We start from the raw sequence: 14445 nt of genomic DNA on the forward strand, positions 1-14445 counted from the left end.
CTGTTGTGGTGTAGGGATCACCTTTCGAACTTGTAACCGATGTCCTGCTATATAAACTGAGGATGGGAGTTCTCGGCTGTCAAAAGTTAAACGAGCCACATTGCTAGGGTATCGTCTCCGCCCACGGGCAGGAAGAACGTAAGTGTCTACCTTGAGGATTGGGAGATCTTGGAGTTCCAGCTGTTCTAGAATGTCGGTGCCACATGTCTGGAAATTTTGTTGAACTATGGTATGGGGCAGAATAACGGTACCACTACAAGAATTGAGGGAATGATGTTTTTCAAGGGTGACAGGAACAGTATCTATATGGGAAAGACGAGAGAGCTCACGAGCCTGGGTAGCATTCTGTACGGTAATGATGCGCGTACCGCTCTTAAGAGCATGAAAAGAAATATCTTTACCAACATGGCGTAGGAGTGCCTTGCCAATACTATGGTCAGAAAGATAGGCAGTAGAGGAAGTTGGTCGTAAAGTGAAGAATTTAGTCCACTGTTCAGTCTGAAACTGAGCGTGGAAAGGTAGTGAAGGACGTGTCGATCGTTTCTGAGAAGAACGAGAAGGTGAAGGTGGAGAAGTATCATCAGCAGGTAATTGTCGTTGACGTTTAGGCGTGGGACCAGAGTTGGTCCGACGTGGAACGGGTCGGCGATTTGAAAATTGCCGCACCGTAGAGGGAGAGGCCGGAAGCATAGTCAAAGGAGAGCGAAGGTCTGATAAATCGAAGGAGTCAGTCGAGGCCTCAGTACCTGAAGCGGGTGAGGAAACAGCACCGGCAATAGGTACAGAGGCATGAGGAATGTCTGAAGAGTGGTCCAAAGACGAGGCGGGGTCAGAACGGGGTGCGGTATCAAGAAGGGGCCCGGGGGTACCAGGTTCATGGACTAGGGCTGCCATGGTTAGGTTACTTCTTTCTTTTTGTTTTTAAGAAAAAAAAAGAAAGAAGAAAAGAAAATAAAAATAAAAAAAAGAAAAAAAAAGGGGGGACCGGGGAGGGATAGTTCCTAGGAGGAATGAAAGGGCCAGAAATCTCCCTCCGCGCCCAAGAGGACTCGACACCGCTAGTAGCGCAGATGCAGCATGGAACCCGTGCCATACCCTACCCTTCATGCCAGTAAACCAGCAATCTGGGATAGCAACCTCACATCTGCCGAGCTACCTCGGTGGACAAAAGAGAGGGCGGCCGGATATCCGCCACAAAGCATACCTCCTTCAGCCACCACCCCCGGAATCCGAAAGGTGGCTTCCAGAGATACACCCGTCGCCCAAAAGACACCCAAAGCTACTCCGGGATACCGGAGAGGGATCGGGACATCCCTAGGCAATCCAGATTCCACGGCAAACTACGCCACCGCCAAGAAACCTCAACGGAATGGGATGGACCCCGGTGTCCTTTCCCCTACCTAGGAACTAGCGCGCCTGTGGGAGAAATCCCAAAGGACAAAAAGAGGAAGGGCAAAAGGGAGGAGTGGGGAGGAAGAGGAGGAAAGGAAAAAGGGGAGGATGGGGAGGATGGGATAGGGGAGGGGAGATTGGGGGGTAATTAGGTTCGGTCTGAGGAAGAAGACCGATAGGTCTAATTCCTCAGACCAAGAGCCTCTTCACCACGCCAAGGAGCCCCCCTTGAAGAGGAGGCTTGATAAAGCTCCTGGAGAGCGAAACGTTGCCACAATAAATGTCACATTAGTTGCACTTGTGTCCTTTTACTTTACATAAGCCTTTTTTGTAAATAACATTCATTTTAGTATCTCTACATTCATTTTGCATATTTTACAATTCAATTTTGTGTGGGATATCACTGGTATTCAGAAGCCATGAAATAATGCTGGAGTCACTGTCTTTAATGAATTCTTAATGGGGTGGATCACAAACACTACAGGTGCTTCTCATATACCCTGGTCCACACTTTATGATGTAACTCATGACTGTGTCAGGAGCCTGCGAGCACACGTTCACTCAAATACGCACACATTCACTCAAATACACACACATTCACTCATAAACACAAACACATACACAAGCGCACACACATGCCTGCACATGCTAACAGGAAGCAAGCATGCACACGCAAACGACAAGCACACATGAACACGCAAACAGCAAGCGCACACGCATGCACGTACATACATGCATACACTATTAAGTCTTTGTCAGCCATTTTTTAAGGGAATGTGTAAAGTAACTGGAATTTTAGTGTAAATAGTGAAAGGTCAGACAACAGTTAATATTTCAGCATCAAAACTGATGACCAACAACTATTCAACCTTCTATCACCAGCTACCAAAAATACAGATGGAATAAATGAAGTAGACTATAATAGACAGAAAATCCTTGACAAGTACTCACATATATGTCAGTTATTTGCTTACAAAGAGAACACGTAAACACTGAAGACCTAAGAAAAACTCTACCATGAGCGGGAATTGAACTCGTGTTGAGTGAGTTGGAAAACTCCAGGCCAGCATGTAAGCCACTGGACCAGCTGGCTACAATAGCCAGATGGTCCGGTGGCTTACGTGCTGGCCTGTATTTTTATGACTGACTCACCACAAGTTCAATCCCTGCCTGTGGTATGGTTTGTTTGCAATCGTGTCATTATGATTTTGAGTCAGTCAAGACCTGTTAGAAGAGTAACAGCAATTTCAGAAACATTGCCTGATGTACTTCTATTTTCTAATCCAATATGAGAACATTTTCAATATACACGTGCTCCTTGACTTACATGTTTGTGATGAATGGTTTTGAAAACCGATTTGTATTGGACTGATGAAGCCACTGTGTGGCGAAACGTTTCTTCAGTAAAGATTCCCATATGTTGCATAAGTGTCTCAATTCTTCGACTTATATGTTCCAATGAACCCACTGTAAGTCAAAAATATCTTAAGCCAAATATGAATGTATGATCAATAAGTAAATAAATACAGTGGACCCCCGGTTAACGATATTTTTTCATTCCAGAAGTATGTTCAGGTGCCAGTACTGACCGAATTTGTTCCCATAAGGAATATTGTGAAGTAGATTAGTCCATTTCAGACCCCCAAACATACACGTACAAACGCACTTACATAAATACACTTACATAATTGGTCGCATTTGGAGGTGATCGTTAAGCGGGGGTCCACTGTACTGTCACTGATTCAGTAAATAAACAAATATTTACTGTAAATAAATACCAGTATTGAAAAGTCAATAAATGAATACAAGTTATGGACTTGCTGCCTTCATGCTGGGTAATTATCTTAAGTTTCATCTCCAAAGTAATTGCTGCAGCACCGTCATACAGTTGAAATGTCGTAAATCAAACCATGGTAAGCTGAGGAGCCCCTGTACCTCTCTCTTTGGTTTCTTACGACTAAAATACCAGTAGAGGAGTTGAAAAATTCTAATGCACCTAGTTCAGTTGGGTTACAGTTGGGTTACAGTTGGGTTACAGTTGGTGCCTCGGATGGAAGGTTGGGCTAGGTTAGGTTTGTCAGGAAACAGGATAAGTATTTCCTGACATGGGTCTTAGTCAGATGATGACCCACAGCTGGAGCTTTTGGTCATCTGACTGATGCCTTCCACTGGCTTTCCAGTCAACCCCTTTAAAAATTATGGTTATGATTATAAGCATTATGTGACTTCCTCTGATGGAATACAGTGTGTATCAGCTCCAATTCCTTTCTATTAGAGGCCGTAGGTTAGTCTAGATGGTAGAGCGTTCAATTGTCAATTTATAGACCGTAGTTCGTTCTACAAGCACTGCCTTCAATGATCCACTATGTACTCAAAGTTACTCAACAAAATCAATTAGCTATGGTAACCAAGTATGGTTTGATCATATTAGAGTAATGGAGGGAAATATCACTTGTGCAGTATCTACTGCATTGTGTCTGTGTTTTGTATATATTCTTTCTTCTTTCAACGTACCAGGCGTATCCCACTTAGGTGGGGTGGCTCAAAAGGAAAAACGAAAGTTTCTCCTTTTAAATTTAGTAATAGTATATACAAAAGGGGTTACTAGCCCCTTGCTTCCGGCATTTAAGTCGCCTCTTATGACACGCATGGCTTACGGAGGAAGAATTCTGTTCCACTTCCCCATGGAGTTTTGTTTATATGTATGGAAGAAATCACAATAAATACGTGATTGCAAATACAGTGGAACTTCAGTTTTTGTATGCCCCAGCTTGCGTGTAAAACCATAGTTATTCTCCATAAAATGTATTTTTTGTTAATATTTTTGGGTGCCTGGAACAGATTAATTGGATTTTCATTATTTCTTATGGGAAATATAAAAATATACATTTTATGAAGAATAACTCAGGTTAGGGTGTGTAGAAGAGAGGGAGAATATTTTTATTTTTTTTTTTATTATCACACCGGCCGACTCCCACCAAGGCAGGGTGGCCCGAAAAAGAAAAACCTTCACCATCACTCACTCCATCACTGTCTTGCCAGAAGGGTGCTTTACACTACAGTTTTTAAACTGCAACATTAACACCCCTCCTTCAGAGTGCAGGCACTGTACTTCCCATCTCCAGGACTCAAGTCCGGCCTGCCGGTTTCCCTGAATCCCTTCATAAATGTTACTTTGCTCACACTCCAACAGCACGTCAAGTATTAAAAACCATTTGTCTCCATTCACTCCTATCAAACACACTCACGCATGCCTGCTGGAAGTCCAAGCCCCTCGCACACAAAACCTCCTTTACCCCCTCCCTCCAACCCTTCCTAGGCCGACCCCTACCCCGCCTTCCTTCCACTACAGACTGATACACTCTTGAAGTCATTCTGTTTCGCTCCATTCTCTCTACATGTCCGAACCACCTCAACAACCCTTCCTCAGCCCTCTGGACAACAGTTTTGGTAATCCCGCACCTCCTCCTAACTTCCAAACTACGAATTCTCTGCATTATATTCACACCACACATTGCCCTCAGACATGACATCTCCACTGCCTCCAGCCTTCTCCTCGCTGCAACATTCATCACCCACGCTTCACACCCATATAAGAGCGTTGGTAAAACTATACTCTCATACATTCCCCTCTTTGCCTCCAAGGACAAAGTTCTTTGTCTCCACAGACTCCTAAGTGCACCACTCACTCTTTTTCCCTCATCAATTCTATGATTCACCTCATCTTTCATAGACCCATCCGCTGACACGTCCACTCCCAAATATCTGAATACGTTCACCTCCTCCATACTCTCTCCCTCCAATCTGATATTCAATCTTTCATCACCTAATCTTTTGTTATCCTCATAACCTTACTCTTTCCTGTATTCACCTTTAATTTTCTTCTTTTGCACACCCTACCAAATTCATCCACCAATCTCTGCAACTTCTCTTCAGAATCTCCCAAGAGCACAGTGTCATCAGCAAAGAGCAGCTGTGACAACTCCCACTTTGTGTGTGATTCTTTATCTTTTAACTCCACGCCTCTTGCCAAGACAATCGCATTTACTTCTCTTACAACCCCATCTATAAGTATATTAAACAACCACGGTGACATCACACATCCTTGTCTAAGGCCTACTTTTACTGGGAAAAAATTTCCCTCTTTCCTACATACTCTAACTTGAGCCTCACTATCCTCGTAAAAACTCTTCACTGCTTTCAGTAACCTACCTCCTACACCATACACTTGCAACATCTGCCACATTGCCCCCCTATCCACCCTGTCATACGCCTTTTCCAAATCCATAAATGCCACAAAGACCTCTTTAGCCTTATCTAAATACTGTTCACTTATATGTTTCACTGTAAACACCTGGTCCACACACCCCCTACCTTTCCTAAAACCTCCTTGTTCATCTGCTATCCTATTCTCCGTCTTACTCTTAATTCTTTCAATTATAACTCTACCATACACTTTACCAGGTACACTCAACAGACTTATTATTTTTTTTTTTTTTATTATCACACCGGCCGATTCCCACCAAGGCAGGGTGGCCCGAAAAAGAAAAACTTTCACCATCATTCACTCCATCACTGTCTTGCCAGAAGGGTGCTTTACACTACAGTTTTTAAACTGCAACATTAACACCCCTCCTTCAGAGTGCAGGCACTGTACTTCCCATCTCCAGGACTCAAGTCCGGCCTGCCGGTTTCCCTGAATCCCTTCATAAATGTTACTTTGCTCACACTCCAACAGCACGTCAAGTATTAAAAACCATTTGTCTCCATTCACTCCTATCAAACACGCTCACGCATGCCTGCTGGAAGTCCAAGCCCCTCGCACACAAAACCTCCTTTACCCCCTCCCTCCAACCCTTCCTAGGCCGACCCCTACCCCGCCTTCCTTCCACTACAGACTGATATACTCTTGAAGTCATTCTGTTTCGCTCCATTCTCTCTACATGTCCGAACCACCTCAACAACCCTTCCTCAGCCCTCTGGACAACAGTTTTGGTAATCCCGCACCTCCTCCTAACTTCCAAACTACGAATTCTCTGCATTATATTCACACCACACATTGCTCTCAGACATGACATCTCCACTGCCTCCAGCCTTCTCCTCGCTGCAACATTCATCACCCACGCTTCACACCCATATAAGAGCGTTGGTAAAACTATACTCTCATACATTCCCCTCTTTGCCTCCAAGGACAAAGTTCTTTGTCTCCACAGACTCCTAAGTGCACCACTCACTCTTTTTCCCTCATCAATTCTATGATTCACCTCATCTTTCATAGACCCATCCGCTGACACGTCCACTCCCAAATATCTGAATACGTTCACCTCCTCCATACTCTCTCCCTCCAATCTGATATTCAATCTTTCATCACCTAATCTTTTTGTTATCCTCATAACCTTACTCTTTCCTGTATTCACCTTTAATTTTCTTCTTTTGCACACCCTACCAAATTCATCCACCAATCTCTGCAACTTCTCTTCAGAATCTCCCAAGAGCACAGTGTCATCAGCAAAGAGCAGCTGTGACAACTCCCACTTTGTGTGTGATTCTTTATCTTTTAACTCCACGCCTCTTGCCAAGACCCTCGCATTTACTTCTCTTACAACCCCATCTATAAATATATTAAACAACCACGGTGACATCACACATCCTTGTCTAAGGCCTACTTTTACTGGGAAAAAATTTCCCTCTTTCCTACATACTCTAACTTGAGCCTCACTATCCTCGTAAAAACTCTTCACTGCTTTCAGTAACCTACCTCCTACACCATACACTTGCAACATCTGCCACATTGCCCCCCTATCCACCCTGTCATACGCCTTTTCCAAATCCATAAATGCCACAAAGACCTCTTTAGCCTTATCTAAATACTGTTCACTTATATGTTTCACTGTAAACACCTGGTCCACACACCCCCTACCTTTCCTAAAGCCTCCTTGTTCATCTGCTATCCTATTCTCCGTCTTACTCTTAATTCTTTCAATTATAACTCTACCATACACTTTACCAGGTACACTCAACAGACTTATCCCCCTATAATTTTTGCACTCTCTTTTATCCCCTTTGCCTTTATACAAAGGAACTATGCATGCTCTCTGCCAATCCCTAGGTACCTTACCCTCTTCCATACATTTATTAAATAATTGCACCAACCACTCCAAAACTATATCCCCACCTGCTTTTAACATTTCTATCTTTATCCCATCAATCCCGGCTGCCTTACCCCCTTTCATTTTACCTACTGCCTCACGAACTTCCCCCACACTCACAACTGGCTCTTCCTCACTCCTACAAGATGTTATTCCTCCTTGCCCTATACACGAAATCACAGCTTCCCTATCTTCATCAACATTTAACAATTCCTCAAAATATTCCTTCCATCTTCCCAATACCTCTAACTCTCCATTTAATAACTCTCCTCTCCTATTTTTAACTGACAAATCCATTTGTTCTCTAGGCTTTCTTAACTTGTTAATCTCACTCCAAAACTTTTTCTTATTTTCAACAAAATTTGTTGATAACATCTCACCCACTCTCTCATTTGCTCTCTTTTTACATTGCTTCACCACTCTCTTAACTTCTCTCTTTTTCTCCATATACTCTTCCCTCCTTGCATCACTTCTACTTTGTAAAAACTTCTCATATGCTAACTTTTTCTCCCTTACTACTCTCTTTACATCATCATTCCACCAATCGCTCCTCTTCCCTCCTGCACCCACTTTCCTGTAACCACAAACTTCTGCTGAACACTCTAACACTACATTTTTAAACCTACCCCATACCTCTTCGACCCCATTGCCTATGCTCTCATTAGCCCATCTATCCTCCAATAGCTGTTTATATCTTACCCTAACTGCCTCCTCTTTTAGTTTATAAACCTTCACCTCTCTCTTCCCTGATGCTTCTATTCTCCTTGTATCCCATCTACCTTTTACTCTCAGTGTAGCTACAACTAGAAAGTGATCTGATATATCTGTGGCCCCTCTATAAACATGTACATCCTGAAGTCTACTCAACAGTCTTTTATCTACCAATACATAATCCAACAAACTACTGTCATTTCGCCCTACATCATATCGTGTATACTTATTTATCCTCTTTTTCTTAAAATATGTATTACCTATAACTAAACCCCTTTCTATACAAAGTTCAATCAAAGGGCTCCCATTATCATTTACACCTGGCACCCCAAACTTACCTACCACACCCTCTCTAAAAGTTTCTCCTACTTTAGCATTCAAGTCCCCTACCACAATTACTCTCTCACTTGGTTCAAAGGCTCCTATACATTCACTTAACATCTCCCAAAATCTCTCTCTCTCCTCTGCATTCCTCTCTTCTCCAGGTGCATACACGCTTATTATGACCCACTTCTCGCATCCAACCTTTACTTTAATCCACATAATTCTTGAATTTACACATTCATATTCTCTTTTCTCCTTCCATAACTGATCATTTAACATTACTGCTACCCCTTCCTTTGCTCTAACTCTCTCAGATACTCCAGATTTAATCCCATTTATTTCCCCCCACTGAAACTCTCCTACCCCCTTCAGCTTTGTTTCGCTTAGGGCCAGGACATCCAACTTCTTTTCATTCATAACATCAGCAATCATCTGTTTCTTGTCATCCGCACTGCATCCACGCACATTTAAGCAACCCAGTTTTATAAAGTTTTTCTTCTTCTCTTTTTTAGTAATTGTATACAGGAGAAGGGGTTACTAGCCCATTGCTCCCGGCATTTTAGTCGCCTCATACGACACGCATGGCTTACGGAGGAAAGATTCTTTTCCACTTCCCCATGGACAATAGAAGAAATAAAAAAGAACAAGAGCTATTTAGAAAAAGGAGAAAAACCTAGATGTATGTATATATATATATGCATGTGCGTGTCTGTGAAGTGTGACCAAAGTGTAAGTAGGAGTAGCAAGATATCCCTGTTATCTTAGCGTGTTTATGAGACAGAAAAAGAAACCAGCAATCCTACCATCATGCAAAACAGTTACAGGTTTTTGTTTCACAGTCATCTGGCAGGACGGTAGTACTTCCCTGGGTGGTTCCTGTCTACCAACCTACTACCTGACTACAGACTTATCCCCCTATAATTTTTGCACTCTCTTTTATCCCCTTTGCCTTTATACAAAGGAACTATGCATGCTCTCTGCCAATCCCTAGGTACCTTACCCTCTTCCATACATTTATTAAATAATTGCACCAACCACTCCAAAACTATATCCCCACCTGCTTTTAACATTTCTATCTTTATCCCATCAATCCCGGCTGCCTTACCCCCTTTCATTTTACCTACTGCCTCACGAACTTCCCCCACACTCACAACTGGCTCTTCCTCACTCCTACAAGATGTTATTCCTCCTTGCCCTATACACGAAATCACAGCTTCCCTATCTTCATCAACATTTAACAATTCCTCAAAATATTCCTTCCATCTTCCCAATACCTCTAACTCTCCATTTAATAACTCTCCTCTCCTATTTTTAACTGACAAATCCATTTGTTCTCTAGGCTTTCTTAACTTGTTAATCTCACTCCAAAACTTTTTCTTATTTTCAACAAAATTTGTTGATAACATCTCACCCACTCTCTCATTTGCTCTCTTTTTACATTGCTTCACCACTCTCTTAACTTCTCTCTTTTTCTCCATATACTCTTCCCTCCTTGCATCACTTCTACTTTGTAAAAACTTCTCATATGCTAACTTTTTCTCCCTTACTACTCTCTTTACATCATCATTCCACCAATCGCTCCTCTTCCCTCCTGCACCCACTTTCCTGTAACCACAAACTTCTGCTGAACACTCTAACACTACATTTTTAAACCTACCCCATACCTCTTCGACCCCATTGCCTATGCTCTCATTAGCCCATCTATCCTCCAATAGCTGTTTATATCTTACCCTAACTGCCTCCTCTTTTAGTTTATAAACCTTCACCTCTCTCTTCCCTGATGCTTCTATTCTCCTTGTATCCCATCTACCTTTTACTCTCAGTGTAGCTACAACTAGAAAGTGATCTGATATATCTGTGGCCCCTCTATAAACATGTACATCCTGAAGTCTACTCAACAGTCTTTTATCTACCAATACATAATCCAACAAACTACTGTCATTTCGCCCTACATCATATCGTGTATACTTATTTATCCTCTTTTTCTTAAAATATGTATTACCTATAACTAAACCCCTTTCTATACAAAGTTCAATCAAAGGGCTCCCATTATCATTTACACCTGGCACCCCAAACTTACCTACCACACCCTCTCTAAAAGTTTCTCCTACTTTAGCATTCAAGTCCCCTACCACAATTACTCTCTCACTTGGTTCAAAGGCTCCTATACATTCACTTAACATCTCCCAAAATCTCTCTCTCTCCTCTGCATTCCTCTCTTCTCCAGGTGCATACACGCTTATTATGACCCACTTCTCACATCCAACCTTTACTTTAATCCACATAATTCTTGAATTTACACATTCATATTCTCTTTTCTCCTTCCATAACTGATCATTTAACATTACTGCTACCCCTTCCTTTGCTCTAACTCTCTCAGATACTCCAGATTTAATCCCATTTATTTCCCCCCACTGAAACTCTCCTACCCCCTTCAGCTTTGTTTCGCTTAGGGCCAGGACATCCAACTTCTTTTCATTCATAACATCAGCAATCATCTGTTTCTTGTCATCCGCACTACATCCACGCACATTTAAGCAACCCAGTTTTATAAAGTTTTTCTTCTTCTCTTTTTTAGTAATTGTATACAGGAGAAGGGGTTACTAGCCCATTGCTCCCGGCATTTTAGTCGCCTCATACGACACGCATGGCTTACGGAGGAAAGAATACTTCCCGGTAAAAGTAGGTCTTAGACAGGGATGTGTAATGTCACCATGGTTGTTTAATATATTTATAGATGGGGTTGTAAAGGAAGTAAATGCTAGGGTGTTCGGGAGAGGGGTGGGATTAAATTATGGGGAATCAAATTCAAAATGGGAATTGGCACAGTTACTTTTTGCTGATGATACTGTGCTTATGGGAGATTCTAAAGAAAAATTGCAAAGGTTAGTGGATAAGTTTGGGAATGTGTGTAAAGGTAGAAAGTTGAAAGTGAACATAGAAAAGAGTAAGGTGATGAGGGTATCAAATGATTTAGATAAAGAAAAATTGGATATCAAATTGGGGAGGAGGAGTATGTAAGAAGTGAATGTTTTCAGATACTTGGGAGTTGACGTGTCGGCGGATGGATTTATGAAGGATGAGGTTAATCATAGAATTGATGAGGTAAAAAAGGTGAGTGATGCATTGAGGTATATGTGGAGTCAAAAAACATTATCTATGGAGGCAAAGAAGGGAATGTATGAAAGTATAGTAGTACCAACACTCTTATATGGGTGTGAAGCTTGGGTGGTAAATGCAGCAGCGAGGAGACGGTTGGAGGCAGTGGAGATGTCCTGTCTAAGGGCAATGTGTGGTGTAAATATTAAGCAGAAAATTTGGAGTGTGGAAATTAGGAAAAGGTGTGGAGTTAATAAAAGTATTAGTCAGAGGGCAGAAGAGGGGTTGTTGAGGTGGTTTGGTCATTTAGAGAGAATGGATCAAAGTAGAATGACATGGAAAGCATATAAATCTATAGGGGAAGGAAGGCGGGGTAGGGGTCGTCCTCGAAAGGGTTGGAGAGAGGGGGTAAAGGAGGTTTTGTGGGCAAGGGGCTAGGACTTCCAGCAAGCGTGCATGAGCGTGTTAGATAGGAGTGAATGGAGACGAATGGTACTTGTGACCTGACGATCTGTTGGAGTGTGAGCAGGGTAATATTTAGTGAAGGGATTCAGGGAAACCGGTTATTTTCATATAGTCAGACTTGAGTCCTGGAAATGGGAAGTACAATGCCTGCACTTTAAAGGAGGGGTTTGGGATATTGGCAGTTTGGAGGGATATGTTGTGTATCTTTATACGTATATGCTTCTAAACTGTTGTATTCTGAGCACCTCTGCAAAAACAGTGATTATGTGTGAGTGAGGTGAAAGTGTTGAATGATGATGAAAGTATTTTCTTTTTGGGGATTTTCTTTCTTTTTTGGGTCACCTTGCCTCGGTGGGAGATGGCCGATTTGTTGAAAAAAAAAAAACTGTGGTTATATGTGCAAGCTGGGGCATATGAAAACCAAGGTTTCATTGTATATAAAAATACCAAAATGAAAATAGGAAAAACACCTGAGAACTTTCATGTGCTTACACACACACACCTTCTGATATTTTACTTATTTTCACTGTGGTATTTAGACGTGTCAGTGGATGGGTCTATAAAAGATGAGGTGAATCATAGAATTGATGAGGGGAAAAGGGTGAGTGGTGCACTTAGGAGTCTGTGGAGACAAAGAACTTTGTCCTTGGAGGCAAAGAAGGGAATGTACGAGAGTATAGTTTTACCAACACTCTTATATGGGTGTGAAGCATGGGTGATGAATGTTGCAGCGAGGAGGCTGGAGGCAGTGGAGATGTCACGTCTGAGGGCAATGTGTGGTGTGAATATAATGCAGAGAATTCGTAGTTTGGAAGTTAGGAGGAGGTGCGGGATTACCAAAACTGTTGTCCAGAGGGCTGAGGAAGGGTTGTTGAGGTGGTTCGGACATGTAGAGAGAATGGAGCGAAACAGAATGACTTCAAGAGTGTATCAGTGTGTAGTGGAAGGAAGGCGGGGTAGGGGTCGGCCTAAGAAAGGTTGGAGGGAGGGGGTAAAGGAGGTTTAGTGTGCGAGGGGCTTGGACTTCCAGCAGGCATGCGTGAGCGTGTTTGATAGGATTGGATGGAGAGAAATGGTTTTTAATACTTGACATGCTGTTGGACTGTGAGCAAAGTAACATTTATGAAGGGATTCAGGGAAACCGGCAGGCCGGACTTGAGTCCTGGAGATGGGAAGTACAGTGCCTGCACTCTGAAGGAGGGGTGTTAATGTTGCAGTTTAAAAACTGTAGTGTAAAGCACCCTTCTCGCAAGACAGTGATGGAGCGAATGATGGTGAAAGTTTTTCTTTTTCGGGCCACCCTGCCTTTGTGGGAATCGGCCAGTGTGATAATAAAATAATAAAAATATGTATTTCTATATGACTAGTATATATATACTCTATATACATTTGTTTTTCAACTTAATGGCTATCTCACACCAAGGTAAGGTGACCAAACAAGAAAGCACGTTCATCAACATCCAGTGAATCACTATCTTTCCACAAGTGTGTTGACACCACAATCAGACTACCCTGCGACTGCAACATTTCCACTCTGCCTTCGGAGTGCAGACACTGCCCTTCCACCTCCAGGACTCAAGTCCGGCTAACCACTTTCCCCTAATCCCTTTCTATAGGTTACCCTGCTCACATTAAAGAATACTAGTATCTACTGACTCCTATCTAATACGCTTACTCAAACCTGTTGGATGCTTAAGCCACTTAAAATTAAAGCCTCCTGTACCCCCTCCCTCCAATCATTCCTAGAATTACATCCGTTCTCTCATCTTCCACTTCATATTTATACACCCTCAATATCAACCAATCCCTCTCCATTCTCTCTACATGCCTAAACCACATCAATAACCCCTCCTCAGCCCTCTGAATTATACCCCTGGGCACCAAGCATTGTTTTTAATCCAACAAATAAACACATTCACCAGCATTCGTCTAAAAGGTGTCTTTTCAGAAATGTACAGACATTACAACTGCTACAGTAGGACGACTCAATGAAAATATGTATTCAATTACCCATTCAATAGCTGTCTTGCCAGGCATGCACACACACATCAAATTAAAATGAGCCAACAAGTTATGTTCTCACCTATTAAGTTTTAACCTATTTCTCAATTTATTAATAATTCATCTTAAAAACAAACTTACATATTCTGTACAGACTTCAACAAATCATTTGTCTTTAATAAAATTCAATAGAAGTAGCATCCAAATTAGACACGTTTGAAAGTGAAGCTAATCATTTCTACTTCGTAAATTACGACTACTCCATGAATTACATAACTAACATTTTTAACAAAATAAATTGCAT

The sequence above is a fragment of the Cherax quadricarinatus genome, chromosome 97 (genome assembly GCF_038502225.1).
Source record: "Cherax quadricarinatus isolate ZL_2023a chromosome 97, ASM3850222v1, whole genome shotgun sequence".
Taxonomy (NCBI): domain Eukaryota; kingdom Metazoa; phylum Arthropoda; class Malacostraca; order Decapoda; family Parastacidae; genus Cherax; species Cherax quadricarinatus.